We start from the raw sequence: 19,440 nt of genomic DNA, 5'->3' as shown, positions 1-19,440 counted from the left end.
GCGGTGTGGAAGCCGCCCCTCCCGCGCTGCGGACCCGCGCCTCGGTGGTCCTCTTCTCGGCGCCGGCGATCAGCGCTCCGTGCTCTCAGGAATGACCGACGCTTCCAATCCACCCGGGACGCGCCCTCGCTGCTGTTCCTTTGCACCTGACTCCTGTGCTCTTTCTCTGAAAGTCCGTTGGGCGCATCACTTCTCCGGTGTCCTCCTGGCAAAAGGGAGTCTCTTTGGTGTTGCCTAAAATGGCACCCCCCACCGTCCCTGGGTGGGCTCGAACCACCAACCTTTCGGTTAACAGCCGAACGCGCTAACCGATTGCGCCACAGAGACAGCGGTACAGGATTCTTTTGGACTGTCTCTGGAGAAGACCTACTTAACGCATTCCCAGGGTGAGTGTTCTGTCCCCCAGAGAAACGGTGCCATTTTCCTGCCCCCTACCCGCCACGGATGCCAGCGCCCCGGGAGAAACCGCCATGCAGGCCTCGAACCTTCCGGGCTTGAACCGAAATAGATCCAAGGACAGCTGAACACCCGGTGGGCTCCCATGATGGCTCTTCCCGTTTCCTCGCCTACACCCAACAAATGAGTTTGCCCACCCTGGCAAAGGCCTCCGGGGCCGAGGTTGGGCTTCGGCTTCCTGCGTCCACCAGGCGGTTTCCACCAGAGTGGGCTTCCCCGGGGGCTCAGACCGTAAGAATCCGCCTGCAATGCAGGACACCCGGGGTCAATCCGTGGTTTGGGAAGATCCCCTGGAGGAGGGCATGCGACCCACTCCAGTATTCTTGCCTGGAGAATCCCCATGGGCCGAGAAACCTGGCGGGCTAAGTCCATGGGGTCGCAAAGAGTCGGACAGGACTTCGCGACTAAGCACATTGGTCGCGGGGATGGTCGCCCTGTGTCAGCACGCCCAGGACAGAGCCTGGCACTCGCTGGGACGCTCCAGGACTTGGATGAATACATTGCCGTCTTTAGCCCTTCCTCCCATGAAGACCCCGAGAATGGAAATACGGAATAGTTTTCGAAGTGAACAGTCCTGTTTTATTTTATTTTTTAATTTTTTAAATGTAAATTTATGTATTTTAATTGGAGGTTAATTGCTTTACAATATTGTATTGGTTTTGCCACACATCAACATGAATCTGCCACAGGTATACACGTGTTCCCCATCTTGAACCCCCCTCCCACCTCCCTCCCCATACCATCCCTCTGGGTCCTCTCAGCGGGCCAGCCCCAAGCATCCAGTATCATGCATTGAACCTGGACTGGCGATTCGTTTCATATATGATATTATACATGTTTCAATGCCATTCTCCCAAATCATCCCACCCTCTCCCTCTCCCACAGAGTCCAAAGGACTGTTCTATGCATCTGTGTCTCTTTTGCTATCTCGCATACAGGGTGATCGTTACCATCTTTCTAAATTCCATATATATGTGTTAGTATACTGTATTGGTGTTTTTCTTTCTGGCTTACTTCACTCTGTATAATCAGCTCCAGTTTCATCCACCACTTTAGAACTGATTCAAATGTATTCTTTTTAATGGCTGAGTAATACTCCATTGTGTATATATACCACGGCTTTCTTATCCATTCATCTGCTGATGGACATCTAGGTTGCTGCCATGTCCTGGCTATTATAAACAGTGCTGCGATGAACACTGGGGTACACGTGTCTCTTTCACTCCTGGTTTCCTCGGTGTGTATGCCCAGCAGTGGCATTGCTGGGTCATAAGGCAGTTCTATTTCCAGTTTTTAAAGGAATCTCCACACTGTTCTCCATAGCGCCTGTACTAGTTTGCATCCCCACCAACAGTGTAAGAGGGTTTCCTTTTCTCCACACCCTCTCCAGCATTTATTGCTTGTAGACTTTTGGATCGCAGCCATTCTGACTGGCCTGAAATGGTACCTCATTGTGGTTTTGATTTGCATTTCTCTGATAATGAGTGATGGTGAGCATCTTTTCACGTGTATGTCTTCTTGGGAGAAATGTCTGTTTAGTTCTTTGGCCCATTTTTTTTGATTGGGTCGTTTATTTTTCTGGAATTGAGCTGCAGGAGTTGCTTGTATATTTTTGAGATTAGTTGTTTGTCAGTTGCTTCATTTGCTATTATTTTCTCCCATTCTGAAGGCTGTCTTTTCACCTTGCTTAGAGTTTCCTTTGTTGTGCAGAAGCTTTTAAGTTTAATTAGGTCCCATTTGTTTATTTTTGCTTTCATTTCCAATATTCTGGGAGGTGGGTCATAGAGGATCCTGCTGTGATTTATGTCGGAGAGTGTTTTGCCTATGTTCTCCTCTAGGAGTTTTATAGTTTCTGGTCTTACGTTTAGATCTTTAATCCATTTTGAGTTTACTTTTGTGTATGGTGTTGGAAAGTGTTCTAGTTTCATTCTTTTGCAAGTGGGTTGACAGTTTTCCCAGCACCACTTGTTAAAGAGATTGTCTTTAATCCGTTGTATATTCTTGCCTCCTTTGTCAAAGAGAAGGTGTCCATAGGTGCATGGATTTATCTCTGGGCTTTCTATTTTGTTCCATTGATCTATATTTCTGTCTTTGTGCCAGTACCATACTGTCTTGATGACTGTGGCTTTGTAGTGGAGCCTGAAGTCAGGCAGGTTGATTCCTCCAGTTCCGTTCTTCTTTCCCAAGATTGCTTTGGCTAGTCGAGGTTTTTTTTGTATTTCCATACAAACTGTGAAATTATTTGTTCTAGCTCTGTGGAAAAGTACCATTGGTAGCTTGATAGGGATTGCATTGAATCTATAAATTGCTTTGGGTAGTATACTCGTTTTCACTATATTGATTCTTCCAATCCATGAACATGGTATATTTCTCCATCTATTAGTGTCCTCTTTGATTTCTTTCACCAGTGTTTTACAGTTTCCTATATATAGGTCTTTAGTTTCTTTAGGTAGATATATTCCGAAGTATCTTATTCTTTTCATTGCAAAGGTGAATGGAATTGTTTCCTTAATTTCTCTTTCTATTTTCTCATTATTAGTGCATAGGAATGAAAGGGATTTCTGTGTGTTGATTTTATATCCTGCAACATTACTATATCCATTGATTAGCTCTAGTAATTTTCTGGTGGAGTCTTTAGGGTTTTCTGTGGAGAGGATCATGTCATCTGCAAACAGTGAGAGTTTTGCTTCTTCGTTTCCAATTTGGATTCCCTTTATTTCTTTTCCTGCTCTGATTGCTGTGGCCAAAACTTCCAAAACTGTGTTGAATAGTAATGGTGAAAGTGGGCACCCTTGTCTCGTTCCTGACTTTAGGGGAAATGCTTTCAGTTTTTCACCATTGAGGATAAGGTTTGGCATGGGTTTGTCAAAAATGGGCTTGTCATATGTAGCTTGTATTATGTTGAGGTACGTTCCTTCTATTCCTGCTTTCTGGAGAGTTTTTATCATAAATGGATGTTGAATTTTGTCAAAGGCTTTCTCTGCATCTATTGAGATAATCATACAGCTTTTATTTTTCAATTTGTTAATGTGGTGTATTACATTGATTGGTTTGCGGATATTGAAGAATCCTCGCATCCCTGGGATAAAGCCCACTTGGTTGTGGTGTATGATCTTTCTAATGTGTTGTTGGATTCTGATTGCTAGAATCTTGTTAAGGATTTTTGTATCTATGTTCATCAGTGATATTGGCCTGCAGTTTTCTTTTTTTGTGGTATCTTTGTCAGGTTTTGGTATTAGGGTGATGGTGGCCTCATAGAATGAGTTTGGAAGTTTACCTTCCTCTGCAATTTTCTGGAAGAGTTTGAGTAGGTTTTAAATGCCTTTATCCCGGTTTTTGGATTTCGCAGCACCCCATTGGGTGGGCAACGGAAAGGTCTCCAGAGCACTGCCTGCCGGGTGGAGCGCCCAGCTGGGTAGGCTGCGTTCTGTGGGGTCCACCTGGGAGCGGGAAAGGGTGAAAACCAAGCGGGGAAGGCGGGTTTGTGGGGAGGTCATTGAGACCTCCCAGGAGACTTGGGCCAGGATCCCTAGAGGTGAACATTGCTTCAGTCCGGTAGTAGAGTGGGGAAGGAGGGAGAGGGCTGGCAGACCCAAGAATGAAGGAGGCAAAAGGAGAGGGGAGGAAGGAGAGAATAAAAGAATTTGTGCTTCTACCCTTCCCTCCTCCCTCTCTTGCCTTCTCGCCTCTTCTTGGTCTTCTTCCCATCCCTACAGCTGAGAAATCTTGACACACCCACTTTTGAGAAGAAAGACCCAACTAAGCTGTGCTCAGGTGCACAAATTCTGGGTTGTAAAAATAGATCTGTCCTTATGTGCGCTTAGGGGCTTCCCTGCTGGTTTGGACGGTAGAGCATCCGTCTGCAATGCGGGAGACCCAGGTTTGATCCCTGCGTCGGGAAGATCTCCTGGAGAAGGAAATGGCAACCCACTCCAGTATTCTTGCCTGGAAAATTCCATGGATGGAGGAGCCTGGTGGGCTACGGTCCATGGGGTCCCAGAGAGTCACACAGGGCTGAGCGACTTCACTTTATGTGGCCTTAGACAAATTAGAGAAAACTTCTTGTGCTTCCCTTCTTGCTGCTGTAAAAATGGGAGCAAGGAGAGCATTTTACTTCAGTCTGTTGTTGTCAGGTGTGCCTGTGTTTAGAAACCACTGGATCTAATGTCAAAAGCAGAGAAATCATAAATATTGTCATTATCCTCAGAATCTTTTGACAAACCCTTACCCTTATTTATTTCACCTTGAATTAGCTTGCTGCTTCTAGATTTTGTGTAAACAGAATCAAGACAAAGTTTCCCATGATTGCTCTTGCAGTTTGCTCTGCTGTAGCTCGGCCGCCCTTCATCGCCAGGTCTCTGCTTGCAGGTCAGGGACCGATGTGCAGGCTGGAGGAAATGGGAAGAAAACGCATCTCCACCCATCCCAGTTCTAACCTCACCTGATTCTGTCCTTGCCCCTTGTGAGAGCCCGGTTCTCCGGGTTTCCTGGCCATTCTGTGATCTCTCAACATACTTTCCAGGGATTTCTTTTTTTTCTTTTCTTTTCTTTCTTTTCTTTTTTTTTTTTTTTTGAGTCACACCAATGACTTTTACTTAGTGGAAGAAGGGTTGGTGAAGATGTGTGGGTGGCTCTTTAAATCTCCCTCTTTACATTTTGAAGAATAACTTTATTCTATTAAAATACCTTTTATTCTTTCTATTCCCCTAAAAGGGCAACAGAGCAGAGGAGCAGAGCACCTCTGAAAAGCAGATGGGGTATGATGCAAGCTGTCTTGGGGAGCAGCTGAATCAACCACCCACCTGAGTCACTCAGCATCTGCAGACTCTCTTACAGGTACCGTTCCTGGGTCTGTTGAATTGGGGCTCAAAAAACAGCAGCGTCGGTAGTCGTGGTGTGGAAGCAAAGGGTTATTTGAGCGCTTTTTCAGACAGGGTGGGCAGGTACGCTTCTCCACGCTCTTCCTTCCTAGAGCTCCTTTTTTCCTCCACTTTCTTGCAAGACCTCACTTCCAGAAACTGGCGTTCTCTCTCATTTCTCTCCTTTCTGCTCTCAGGTCCCAAAGAGATGGAACGTTTGGTTCTAAAGCACAGTTGCTGTTCAAAGGAGTCTGAAAATGACTGAATTTTGGAATGGGATCTTCCTTTTGATTCCAATGGCTCCTTGAATGACCCATCCCCTGAGCACTGTCTGTGATTCTGAACATCGAAATCCCTGGTCCTCATAAGAATACCTTCTAGGATGGCTGGCAGATGACATCATTCTGGGAAGCACAGGAAGTGGGCAGGGCAGGGAGCTTTTCCTGTAACTGGCGTCTTGTGATCCACGGTGGGCCCGGAGTCCTCGCTCGTCCTCCTCTATCCATCCGTGACGCCAGAAGCTGCTCATCCATTTGGCAAAAGACACATCATCATCATCATCATCATCATCTTTGTGCTCCATGTAAAGGTGCTTCAGAATATCCAAGGCCTGTCCCTAAATAGGTCTTGGAGGAAGTACCTGGCATGCCTTGAGGGGTCCCATGGGTAGGTCAAGGCAGAGTGCAGATGGAGAGGAGCAGGGCAGGAAAGATGGGAACTCTGGGTCTTCTCATTTCTACCCACTCATTTCGATGTCATTGCTCTCGTAATTGGTGCAGAAGGTGAGTCGCAGGGACCCGGTTCAAGCTGTTTCAACTGGAGCCAACCTAGATTTCCACCGAGTCTGGTTTCTGCCATCTGCCGTTGCCCTCAATAACCTCAAATTCTTCCAAACTAAAATCTGGCGATGGTAGAGCTAAGAAGACTGGTGATATCGGGCTGTCTTCAGCTTTTGGCTCTTTCCTCCCACATTTTGAAAAGTCCCTCCAACCCGATGGTTCCCCAGGACACACGCACAGACAGCCGAGCTAATGGCCGCAGGGCTCTAAGCAGCGCCAACGTGGTGGTAACGAGAAAACCCAGGGATTTCTTTTCTTCCTGTATCAGTCAGAGTCCATTTCAGGTCCTTGTACCCATAAACCTTGACCCTTCTTCAAGTTCTCCTGGTGAAGCCCTTTGTGCTGTTCTTTACCACTCAACATCTTGAGTTTCCAAGAAGTTTCATCCTCTCACCCTGGAGCTGTGAACTTCCTCCTCATAACAAGAGCCTCCCACCTCCCCTTTGCCTCCTTCCTCCTTGAGTCAATCTCTGTCCAGTCTCTGGGGACAAAATACATCTCCAGGCAACACTGGGCTTCTTTCTGACTCTTTTTTGGCCGGCTAAAAACAGGTGCTATCTTTTTCTGTTCTGTGTATCGGATTAGGGAAGAAACAGTTTTAGGATACTATGCAGAAGTAAAGATGATTACTCTGAGCCATGATAGGATTTATATCTATTCTACATGTAAATATTTAGTCTGGTGGTATTTTGTGTTTGTAAATACTGTCTATACTTAAGACAACTCGGATGTGCATCCTCTATGATTCAGCAATCAGTGCTCTTGGGTGCCTTGATATTTGTACGCCTTTTTTTAAACTGCAATTTCTGGGTTTGATATGTTAAGAAATGGGGGAGAAACTGACTTGACCGACCTGACCAAAGAGTCTGTGACTGCCTAAGTGTCAGAGCCCTGTCTCGTGTCCTCCACCACATGCGGTTGATCTTCAGTCACCCCAGGTGAGTATGGGGCTTTCCTGGTGGGCCAGCAGGTAAAAAGAATCTGCCTGCAACACAGCAGACCCGGGTTAAATCTCTGATTTCGGAAGATCCCCTGGAGAAGGGAATGGCCACCCACTCCAGTATTCTTGCCCGGAGAATCTCTTGGACAGTGGAGCCTGGCGGGCTACAGTCTGTGGGGTCGCAAAGAGTTGGACACGACTGAGCGACATTGACTTCACTTTTAGGTGAGTATAGCTGGTTTGTCTGACTGTTCTATGTAAATAGTTATTCTTACTTACATGGTAACTCTAACAAATAGACACTTGTTGTGAGAACAACTTACCCCTCTCCAAATCAGAAATATATGAAGAAGAAGAGTCCTCCTGCCTCCATTCCCACTCCGCCGGTGACACACTTTGTATGTTACACGTAACAGGTGGTGGCCGCTTAGGAGTGTAATCAGCGCTGTGAGAAAACTAAGGGCCCAGGAAACCCCGCCTCCTGCCCTGACAACCATCTGCCCCCTCTGGGCTATGGGAAAAGGGTGAAGGCAAAGAAAAGGAAAATAACACTCTTATTTGCAGAAATTTTACCTCAGGGTGGGACACTCTGGTTAACCTAGGCAGACTCTGCGGTTGGTGATGGAGAGCTAAGGGGGTCCTCCCTGGAACAAAACCCAAAGTGGATTTCACCTCATTTTCTGAGGTGAGAGTGAGCTGAGTCGATCAAAGGAGAGGAGCAGAGAGAAAGCGAGAGGGATGAGCACCCACGGGAGTCAACCGTATTGGAGTCTCCTCAGGGCCTTAGAAGAACTGCCCTGAGCTTAGGGGTGGGACGTATGGAGGCTAAAGAAGCGTATCCCGTTCTCTGGCGATGGAAGCCAGGTGGCTCCTGAGGGGGTTCCATGGTGTAATGGTGAGCACTCTGGACTCTGAATCCAGCGATCCGAGTTCAAATCTCGGTGGGACCTTTCTGCCTAGTTAGAAGAAGGACACTTTTTACGCCCCTAATAGGACCCGCCGGAGGTCTCCCGCGACCCTCAGCGGCGTGGTTCACACGGACACGGCGGACAGGTGTGGGACCGACCTGGGGCGTCCGCGCTGGACCCGGGCGGCTCTGCCCATCTCTGCCCTTCAAGCCCCGGCCAGGGGCGCAGCGGCCCAGCCAGTGCCGCCCCCTCGTCGGGTCCCCTGGGCCTCTGGAGTGAAAGGCAGAGGCTGAGCCCTCGGAGTCCTGCCCCGCGAGGGGGCTTCGCACCGCACGCCTTGTCCCTGTGAGTAAATGGTGCCGGGGAGGGCCTGCGATGTCGCTGACCAGCCAGGATGGCAGCTTTCCGGTCCAGGGTTCCAGACCTGAATGGGCAGAAGCGTGTTTTAGTCAGGTTCTCTATTATTCTGAATTGTTATTGACCCTATCCCAGTTTATTTTGATTTTATTCAGAGTTTCTCGCTCCTAAGTCCCCGCTGGGCACGCAAAGCCGCTGTTCCGCCAAGATTTGAACCTTGACTCCTGGAAATCTCCTCCTTTGGTCCCAAGCTCAGCCCGAAAGAGGAGCGCGCGTCGCGGATTCCGGCGTCCGAGGAGACCCCAGGTCCCTGACCCACGGCCGCCCGGCCAGGCTGCTCGGGGGCCGAAGGGGAGACGAGCCGCTCGGAGTCCGCACCCCCGGCCGGGCCCGCTTCGTCCTGCCGGGACTCTCCTCCACCGAGAAGACACCCCGCTTGTGTCCTCTACTGCTCGGGAGAAAAACACGGATGAGGCCCGTGATGGCCCTGAATAGCTAGTTTAGGTGCTCCCTTCGCCGTTCTAAGGAGCGTCTCTCCGACGCTTGTAATTTGGGACTTTCAGCGGTTACAAAGGACTCAATGACGCAGCTGTCTTTGGAGGATGGAAAAAGAAAGGGGTGCGCGCGTGCTCTGTGCTCAGTCGTGTCCGACTCTTTGCAACCCCATGGACTGTAGCCCGCCAGGCTCCCCTGTCCATGGGATTCTCCAGGCAAGAATACTGGAGTGGGTTGCCATTTCCTCCTCCAAAGAAAGGTGTGAGGCCGGCGAAAAGATCGCCGGAAGGTCAAGAGCAGGAGAGAACAGAGGATGAACCCGAAGGGAGACAGGGACTGGCAGGGAGAGAAGCGAGCGGGTACCCTGGCGGGGCGGTCCCTGGGTTGGGGCGACTCACAGCGCCTGACGCTGGAGCAGCTGCCACCCTTTCCTGAAGTGTCCGGGAACCCAGTTCACCCCAGATCGCAAAGCTGCTGGCCTGGCAATTGTTCTGGCAAAGTTCCGTTTGCGGTTCCGTGCGGAGTCGTGAGGTGGGCTGTGTGGGCCTGCAAGTGAGTGGAAGTCCTGGCGGCTGCCTTGGAGATGACTGGCAGGCAGGGAACCACACACACCCCACTTTCCCCTTTTCAGGCCGGTCTGCAGCATCTGGGGTGGGAACCTGGAAAATCGGAGCATCAATATTTATTTAGAGATAAGGAGATAAACAGCCAGTCGGTTTCCTGATCTTAAAGCGTTTGTTCTTTGAAGAAAAGAAATGTGGGATGGGATCAGGGTCTGCTTTTTCCCATAACAAATTTGGGGCATATGTACCTGTATATAATATATAAGTACACATTATATGAGTAAAGCTCACTGCTTGTGTTTCCAAATTAAATGTTTGTATAATTATATGTACCACTCATAAAATTCTGGGTCTTGTGTCATGTGTAGGAATGTTTTCCACTGTAAAACCATAAATTTGGGGGCGGCGGGCATTCTCGAAGCAAGCAATCGGCCCATTATTCCCCCTTTGATGGGCTGATCACATGAGCTAGTAGACGGGCAGACGCTCTCAGTCCAGGAGGTCACGGCTTTCGTCTCTCTAGGAAGGTTCATAGTCACTGAGAAGTGTCAGTAACAAATAAAATCACACCCAATCTTTATGCAGTGTTGCTCCCAAAATGCAAGAGCTTACACCCAGTGAAGACATGCAAAGTGCCCAGGCATGGTCTACAAGTTTTAAATGGGTTTACTCACTTAATCCTTTCAAAAGGCTTGCATCATGTCATCATCCTCATTTCACATATGAGGAACCTGAGACATAGAAAGGTTAAGTAACTTGTCAAGTCAGTCAGTGAGTGGGATTTGAAAGCAAGAATTTGAACTGAAGCCTTCCTGGCTCCACAGGATATCCTACCAGTCAAAGAGGAACACAAACCGTAAAAACGCTTGACAAGAAATTAAAGTCCGTATATTTCTTTTGAAAAAACACGCAAGAGGAGTCACGTAACAGGCATTCAGTTCAGTCGCTCAGTCGTGTCCAACTCTTTGCGACCCCATGGGCTGCAGCACCCCAGGCTTCCCTGTCCATCACCAACTCCTGGAGCCTGCTCAAACTCAAGTCCATCCCGTCGGTGATCCAACCATCCAACCATCTCCTCCTCTGCCGTCCTCTTCTCCTCCCGCCTTCAATCTTTCCCAGCGTCAGGGGCTTTTCCAGCGAGTCAGTTCTTCGCATCGGGTGGCCAAAGTATTGGAGCTTCAGCTTCAGCACCAGTCCTTCCAAAGAATATTTGGGGCTGATCTCCTTTACGATTGACTGGTTGGGTCTCCTTGCAGTCCAAGGGACTCTCAAGAGTCTTCTCCAACACCACAGTTCAAAAGCTTCAATTCTTTGGCGCTCTGCTTTCTTGATGGTCCAACTCTCACACCCATAAACGACTACTGGAAAAACCATAGCTTTGACTAGACAAAGCTATTTGTTGGCCACTGCTGAGTGTTCCAAATTTGCCGGCAGGATGAGTGTAGCACTTTCACAGCATCATCTTTTAGGATTTGAAATAGCTCAGCTGGAATTCCATCACCTCCACTAGCTTAGTTCGTAGTGATGCTTCCTAAGGCCCACTTGACTTCAGTGATCACACTGAAGGCTCTAGGTCAGTGATCACACCATCGTGGTTATCTGGGTCATGAAGAACTCTTTTGTATAGTTCTTCTGTGTATTCTTGCCAGAATACAGGACCGTTTCTGTCCTTTATTGTGTCCGTCCTCGCATGAAAGGTTCCCTTGGTACCTCTAATTGTCTTGAAGAGATCTCTAGTCTTTCCTATTCTATTGTTTCTTTCCCTCTATTTGTTTGCATTGTTCACTGAGGAAGGCTTTCTTATCTCTCCTTGCTATTCTTTGGAACTCTGCATTCAGATGGGTATATCTTTCCTTTTCTCCTTTGCCTTTCGCTTCCTTTCTTTTCTCAGCTGTTTGTAAGGCCTCCTCAGACAACCATTTTGCCTTTCTGCATTTCTTTTTCTTGGCGATGGTTTTGATCACTGCCTCCTACGAACCTCCGCCCACACTTCTTCAGGCACTCTGTCTAAATATATGTATGTCAGAAAATAAGCTGTCACCCGTAGTCCCAACCCCCGGAATTAACTACTGTTCTTCTAAGTTTTCGCAAAACATATATATGCTTAGTTTATAAAATTCAAATGCTGCAGAAAATACAAATATGTAAAATTTTGAGACATCTTAAATTCAAAAATAACTTCTGTTAAGGTAGTTACATATTGACAGAGTCATTTCGGTATATCAACAGAGAGGGAAAAAATACATCGTAGCTCAGTTGGTAAAGAATCTGCCTGCAATGCAGGACACCCGGGTTTGATTCCTGGGTCGGGAAGATCCCCTGGAGAAGGAAATGGCAACCCTCTCCAGTATTCTTGCTTGGAGAATCCCATGGACAGAGGAGCCTGGCAGGCTACAGTCCATGGGGTCACAAGAATCGGACACGACTTAGTGACTAAACCACCACCATACTTTTACAAAATAGAGCTCTTATAGATTCTATTTTTATTTTTAAGCATTCAACTTGATAGTGCATAAATTTAATGGAAGAAAAATAAAGAAATTGTTGAACTTTCAATTAAATTGTTTACACGAGAGATGCTTTTCTGAAAGGATTCCCTAAGGCTTATAATAATAATTTAATTAAGACATTAAATTTGGGAATGATTCTTCTCATTACTTTTAAAAATCAAATGTCTTAAGGTATAATTTGAAAATAATACAACGCATCCATTTCAAGTTTGATGGCTTTTGGCAAACGAACGTAGCCATGGAACCACTATCCTGTTCAAGGAAAAAGAATATCTCCGGAACTCCAGACGGTCCTCTGTGCCCCTTTGCAGTCAGTCCCCCTACCGCCGCTCCCTGATGCAGGTCATCAGTGATATCGGGCCTGTCTCTGTGGATCGATTTTTCAGTTCTCGAAATTCACATAAATGGAACCCCAGAGCATGTACTTTTTCCCTCACTCAGCATGATGCGTTTGAGAGTTACCCATACCGTTGCCATGTATCAGGTATTTGTACCACTTTAGCGAGGAGTACTATTCCTTTGAATGAATATGTCACAATCCTATATATCTATTCACCTCATGATGGACATTTGAAATGTTTTCAATTTGGGGACTATTACGAACAAAGCTGCTACAAGCAAGTCCCTTTTGTGGGCTTATGCTTTACAAATTCCATTTACATTTTTTAAATTCTTTAATACGAATTTACTTTGAATGGATGTTACATTCACAAAGACAATTTATTGAAGAGTTACAAGCTCACCTTTGATTGTTTCCTATCAGGACATACGTAATATAAGCCACAGGTGTATTTCTGATTATCCCATTTAATCTACACAACAACTTTATGAAGTACTTTATGACTATTATTTTCACATGACACTTGCAAATTGGCCTAGCAAACGGGGGAGTCGGCCCAAGGTCAAACCGGAAGGCCAGTGGTGGCAACAGGACTGAAAAGGAGGCCCCACCCCGCACCCCCCAGAAGCTGCGTTCCTAACTGCAGACCCACTCCCAGTGTCTTCCTAATAACCTCGGTGTGTCTGCTGACAGGCCTGGAAACCAATATCCAAGCCGGTCTTCCTCACGGTGTTATTTACTGATCAGCTTCTTTGGGTCAGAAACTCCTCCATCAGGGGTCCAGAGCCTTACAGCGTGCACAACCTTGAGGGTGAGGAAATCTGTTAAAAAATCCTAAAACCGGTTTTCTCATCAGTAAGCCACTAAAAATTAACCTTGGTCTTGGTGCAGATAGTTCCTATTTGAGCAAAGCAATCTCCCGCTGTTGGGGAGACAGAGTAGGATGTTCTACTTTCACTTTCAATGACCTAGATCCTCCATCTGCATCCTGTGTGCTTTCCGGTTAGTTTTCTTTGGACCTACCCTTAAGCATCACCCCACTCCCAGGCCCACTGCCAGCACCTCCTCCGATCTCAGAGGCTTCTTGGGGCTGAGCGGATCTACGAGTGCCATCCCCGAGGCAGCCACGAGGGGGAGGACAGCCCTTCCCGCCATGGGCCTGCCTTTTCTGTTTGGCCCAGTGGTTTCTATTTGCCAGGAGGACTTTGTGAATCAGAAGTGAGCACAACACATCCTGAGAAAGGGGTTGTCGAATAGCCCACAAAACGGCCCACAACTCGGCCTGGGGTTTTCTTCTAATCTGTAGCTCAATGTTTTCACACAGGAAGAAAAGGAAAACTACTTTTGACCGAAAGAAAAGAAAAAACAAAACAAAACAAAACAAAACACGTTAGGTACGATTTCTACTGCCATTTAAGGAGAAGGGATGTTAAGGAGGTTTCCTAGTTTGCCAACTACTGAAGCATTGTCAGGTGCACAATCGAGGCTGAAACAGAGGTACTGCTTTCTGACTGGGAAGGTAACAGGAGAAGGCCTAGAGAGAAAAGGCGGTTTATGCCAGCAAATTTGGAAAACTCAGCAGTGGCCACAGGACTGGAAAAGGTCAGTTTTCATTCCAATCCCAAAGAAAGGCAATGCCAAAGAATGCTCAAACTACCGCACAATTGCACTCATCTCACACGCTAGTAAAGTAATGCTCAAAATTCTCCAAGCTAGGCTTCAGTAATACGTGAACCGTGAACTTCCTGATGTTCAAGCTGGTTTTAGAAAAGGCAGAGGAACCAGAGATCAAATTGCCAACATCCGCTGGATCATCGAAAAAGCAAGAGAGTTCCAGAAAAACATCTACTTCTGCTTTATGGACTATGCCAAAGCTTTTGACTGTGTGGATCACAATAAACTGTGGAAAATTCTGAAAGAGATGGGAATACCAGACCACCTAACCTGCCTCTTGAGAAATCTGTATGCAGGCCAGGAAGCAACAGTTAGAACTGGACATGGAACAACAGACTGGTTCCAAATAGGAAAAGGAGTACGTCAAGGCTGTATATTGTCACCCTGCTTGTTGAACTTCTATGCAGAGTACATCATGAGAAACGCCGGACTGGAAGAAACACAAGCTGGAATCAAGATTGCCGGGAGAAATATCAATAACCTCAGATATGCAGATGACACCACCCTTATGGCAGAAAGTGAAGAGGAGCTAAAAAGCCTCTTGATGAAAGTAAAAGAGGAGAGTGAAAAAGCTGGCTTAAAGTTCAACATTCAGAAAACGAAGATCATGACATCCGGTCCCCATCACTCCGTGGGAAATAGATGGAGAAACAGTGGAAACAGTGTCAGACTTTATTTGGGGGGGCTCCAAAATCACTGCAGATGGTGATTGCAGCCATGAAATTAAAAGACGCTTACTCCTTGGAAGAAAAGTTATGACCAACCTAGATAGCATATTCAAAAGCAGAGACATTACTTTGCCCACTAAGGTCCGTCTAGTCAAGGCTACCGTTTTTCCAGTGGTCATGTATGGATGTGAGAGTTGGACTGTGAACAAGGCTGAGCGCTGAAGAATTGATGCTTTTGAACTGCGGTGTTGGAGAAGACTCTTGAGAGTCCCTCGGACTGCAAGGAGATCCAACCGGTCCATTCTGAAGGAGATCAACCCTGGGATTTCTTTGGAAGGAATGATGCTAAAGCTGAAGCTCCAGTACTTTGGCCACCTCATGCGAAGAGCTGACTCATTGGAAAAGACTCTGATGCTGGGAGGGATTGGGGGCAGGAGGAGAAGGGGACGACCGAGGATGAGATGGCTGGATGGCATCACGGACTCGATGGACGCGAGTCTGAGTGAACTCCGGGAGTTGGTGATGGACAGGGAGGCCTGGCAGCTGCGATTCATGGGGTCGCAAAGAGTCGGACACGACTGAGCGACTGAGCTGACTGAAGAGAGAACTGGATCCAGAAATGCGAAGAGGCCTGCCTGGGGTGGGAAGGGGTGAGTGGGAGGATAGTATCTAAGCAGTATCTCCAGCGATGACTAAGGCGTGTAATAAGCAAGGCAGCTGACCGCGCAAGAAATGAAGCCTCTGACAGCAAGACACTGGTAGGAAAATGGCTAGTGGCAACCTCTGACAAGACAGGCCGACGACGACGAGAAGTCCGTCACGGGGCGCCTTCTGCCTTCTCAGCCGACTTGGTGTGTCTGGCCCAGGAAAGGGCCTCTCTGGTTGAACCGGATCCTGCGCCCCAGGCAAGGCCTTCTCTCTCGCACAAAGTTTCCACGAAGAGCTCGAGACAGCGTTCATGAGCGAGTCTGCCACGAAATCGGTAAGGAAACGTTCCGTGACTTTCCTAGAGAGACAACAGCACCCCCAGAACCAATGGCTGCAGTTTACTGGAAGTCGAGCCCACCAACAGACCCACGGCATTTCCCTCCACGCTGTTTCGGGTGGTCACGTACAGCAACACTCCCGCAGCTTATACCACCGCCGACTTTTCTGCCTTTCTACAGAGAAACCAGGGGAAAGCGCGAACGCAGTCCCCCACTACCACAAATTATGCAGTCGAGTTTCCCACATTTGGGGAAATCGCAGGGGTCAGCACATCCGGAGTGCAATGGATAAGCCTCGCCCTGGGAAAACCACCTTCGTGATCATGGTATCTCCCCTGCCAGGTAAGTATGAGTTCCTTGCCTGCCGCCCCACCACAACCTCATACGCCCTGCACTGTACACACACGCTCACTTTCCTCCCCGCATCCCCGAGCCTTCTTGGACCTTCCACACAAAGGATCCACGCACTTTCAAGCAAAAACTCCTCAGTTCTCTCCCACGCCACGGGAGACCATGTCGTGTTTAAGTGCCAGATGACGGACCAGCAGCCCCTGCGCTCGGATATCTACATACGACACGCCCCGTCCGTGACGTCACGGGAACCCGCGCTGCCCTCCAGCCCACGCCCCGCCCTAGTCCCCGCCTCCCTCCTCCCACGCCGTCCGGCCCAGCCAACCCGGCGGAGGGCGCCCTCTGGGGGACGTGACGTCCGCCTCCCGCTCCTGGGCGCGCGCGGCTGCCTGCCTCTTTTGTCCTGCCCAGTCCCGGTCTGGCGATCGGCTGAAGCCTGTGCACCTTTTTTCAAATAACAGCGTTCAATGGGGAGAACGGAACATTTAGCAGTCCAGGGGAAACCGGTTCCTTTCAAATCCAGTTGTCTTTGTGATGTAGTATTGTGTGTATGTCTAGTAAAACGCACTAAGCGTCGCGACTGGCCGTGAACTTCTGTTCTTCAGAATTCAATGTCACTGACTGAGAATTTCACTTATGTTTGGTTCAAACATTTTTTATTAGTATTCCTAAATGCCTTAGTTTATTCAGTAATCGATGTCTCAGTATCTTATTTTCTTTTTTGAAACTACCTAATTAACTTCCATCAGTTAAGTCTCAGCACAACTCTAGGACTTTACCAAATATCTGGAAAGATCATTTGAAGCAGACATCTCTAAACCATAATTTTTTTTAAGAGCTTACCCAAAGCTCTTATCTCTTTTACATTTACTTTAAGCTTTCATCATATCAAGTTATTTTCCTCGCAAAAGATATAACAGGGTCTTATTTATTAAACCTAGGTACAATAAAGTTCAAAATTGGGAAAGGAGTATGTCAAGGCTGTAAAATATTGCCTCCCTGCGTATTTAACTTATATGCAGAGTACATCATGCAAAGTGCCAGGCTGGATGCCTCCCAAGATGGAGTCAAGATTGCCCAGAGAAACATCAACAACCTCAGATATGCAGATGATACCACTCTGATGGCAGAAAGCAAAGAGGAACTAAAGAGCCTCTTGATGAAAGGGAAAGAGGAGAGCGAAAAAGTTGGCTTAAAGCTCAACATTCCCAAAACTAAGATCGTGGCATCTGGTCCCATCACTTCATGGCAAATAGATGGGGAAAAAGTGGAAACCATGGCAGATTTTATTTTCCTGTGCTCCGAAATCACTGCGGACGGTGACTGAGAGCCAGAAGAATCGACGGTTTCGATTTGTGGGTGCTGGGTAAGACTCTTGAGAGTCCTTGGGACAGCAAGGAAATCCAACCAGTCAATCCTAAAGGAAATCAACTCTGAGATTAACCAAACTATGCAGATGACAACACCCTTATGGCAGAAAGCGAAGAAGCGCTGAAGAGCCGCTTGATGAAAGTGAAAGAGGAGGGTGAAAAAGTTGGCTTAAAACTCAACATTCAGAAAACTAAGATCATGGCATCTGGCCCCATCCCGTCATGGGAAATAGATGGGGAAACAGTGACAGACTATTTTTTTTTGGGGGGGGGGGGGTCCAAAATCCCTGCAGATGGTGACTGCAGCCATGACTTTAAAAGATGCTTAGTCCTTGGAAGGAAAGTTATGACCAACCTAGATAGCATATTGAAAAGCAGAGATATTACTTTGCCAACAAAGGTCTGACTAGTCAAGGCTATGGTTTTTCCAGTGGTCATGTATGGATGTGAGAGTTGGACCATCAAGAAAGCTGAGCGCCAAAGAAACGATGCTTTTGAACTGTGGTGTTGGAGGAGACTCTTGAGAGTCCCTTGGACTGCAAGGAGATCCAACCAGTCCATCCTGAAGGAGACCAGCCCTGGGTGTTCTTTGGAAGGACTGACGCTGAGGCTGAAACTCCAATACGTTGGCCACCTCGTGTGAAGTGTTGACTCACTGGAAAAGACCCTGATGCTGGGAGGGATTAGGGGCAGGAGGAGAAGAGGACGACAGAGGATGAGATGGCTGGATGGCATCTCTGACTCAATGCACGTGAACTCTGGGAGTTGGTGATGGACAGGGAGGCCTGGTGTGCTAAAGTCCATTGGCCTGCAAAGAGTCGGACACCACTGAGTGACTGAACCAACAAAGATATACACACTCAAGTAGAACGAACTTTAATGCTGACATTAACAAAAATATAGGCTCAATTATAATGGCTTCTTTGCAGGGGCAACCTCTGCTCCCCTGTCAGGTCAACAGTTAAGGAAGCCCTTCCAAAGTTAACCTGGTTCCTTCCATATCTAGGCCCTTTAACGGCTATTGTTGTTCTCCTTTTTAGTCCTTGTTTAACACTGTTGTGGAATCCGGAGTCGCAAAACACACCTCAGGGGACACTCAAGACATTGTAGTACAGTTTACTACGCCAGTGGGTCCAAGGGCAATTGGTTCCCAGCAAGGACCCTGATGTTTCTGAGAAGCCCAGTTTTATACCCCCCACTACATGACTGGTTACATGTTAGCCACCTCTTTGTTGTGTATGATTGAGTTTTACAACAAGTAGGTGTTAGAAGAACAAACAAGGTTAAACGGGGGGAACAATGGTTATACATCGAGGGGGGTGGATATCTCCATGGTTAATCGAACAGGGGCAGCCTGACCTCAACTACAGTCTCCGTTTGTCATCTGTAGGGAGGGAAGTCTCCAGGAGACCTGGTTTTCACTAGCAACGGTTTCCTCACTCTTTCGGGCAGGGTTCAGGCACAGTTCACATCCAGTCTTTAAGATGGATAACAGGCTTCAAGATGAAGTAAGTCTCTCCTGCTTTCCTCACACTGGCCCAAACATTCCTCCCTTTTGATGCTCATCTTATCTTTAATGGTGGGCATCAATCATGGGTAAGTATTGCACACGGGGACTATGTGACTTCGGCAGGACTGTCAGTCTGGAGGTTACACATCGAATTATACACTGGAGAATACAAGACCCCCAAATTAATAATACAATGATTAACAAAATAATTACAAAAAGATTCTCCACCAATCAACTTTGATTCAAGAAATTACCGATGTCTAAAAAGAAAGATTATCATTAGATGTAGCTTTTACCTGGTTTTTCATGTCGTCTAGAATGGCTGATATATTGTCAGATAAATCAGGGATATATGGAACAACATTCAGTTTTAATTATAGCACGTGTCCCTCCTTGGGCGGCTGTAAGTACGTCTAAAGCCATCCGATTTTGAATCACTGCCTTTCTCATTTGTATTCGTTCTTCATGTAAAGCTTGGATTGCCTTTGCTTTGTCCAGAAGGGCCTGTTTCGTGAAGTTAGTTAGAGCTTTTATTTTAATCTCACAGACCTTGCGCATCCTGCATGTAAATAAGGGAAATTTACTGGGGCTTGTTGTAAGGATGGCTTAATATT

The 19,440-nt window shown here is 47.3% G+C and overlaps 1 long non-coding RNA gene, 3 other non-coding genes and 1 pseudogene across 4 annotated transcripts; 1 reads left to right on the top strand and 4 right to left on the bottom strand.

Moving 5' to 3' along the window:
• Nucleotides 1-253: 253 nt before the first annotated feature.
• TRNAN-GUU (transfer RNA asparagine (anticodon GUU)) lies at nucleotides 254-327 on the bottom strand. The gene has a single exon. It is a non-coding gene; the product is annotated as a tRNA-Asn (tRNA).
• Nucleotides 328-5,366: 5,039 nt separating this feature from the next.
• On the bottom strand, nucleotides 5,367-5,936 carry LOC138429579 (leukemia NUP98 fusion partner 1-like; annotated as a pseudogene).
• Nucleotides 5,937-7,972: 2,036 nt separating this feature from the next.
• Nucleotides 7,973-8,044, top strand: TRNAQ-CUG (transfer RNA glutamine (anticodon CUG)). The gene has a single exon. It is a non-coding gene; the product is annotated as a tRNA-Gln (tRNA).
• Nucleotides 8,045-14,599: 6,555 nt separating this feature from the next.
• On the bottom strand, nucleotides 14,600-16,154 carry LOC138432517 (uncharacterized). Its single transcript, XR_011253882.1, has 2 exons — nucleotides 16,064-16,154; nucleotides 14,600-15,615 (listed from the first exon to the last, which is right to left on the bottom strand). It is a non-coding gene; the product is annotated as an uncharacterized lncRNA (long non-coding RNA).
• On the bottom strand, nucleotides 15,782-15,945 carry LOC138431713 (U1 spliceosomal RNA). Its single transcript, XR_011253857.1, has one exon. It is a non-coding gene; the product is annotated as a U1 spliceosomal RNA (small nuclear RNA).
• Nucleotides 16,155-19,440: the final 3,286 nt, after the last annotated feature.

The sequence above is a fragment of the Ovis canadensis genome, chromosome 1, assembly GCF_042477335.2.
Source record: "Ovis canadensis isolate MfBH-ARS-UI-01 breed Bighorn chromosome 1, ARS-UI_OviCan_v2, whole genome shotgun sequence".
Classification (NCBI taxonomy): Eukaryota; Metazoa; Chordata; class Mammalia; order Artiodactyla; family Bovidae; genus Ovis; species Ovis canadensis.
This window is presented reverse-complemented; position numbering and strand designations above follow the sequence as displayed.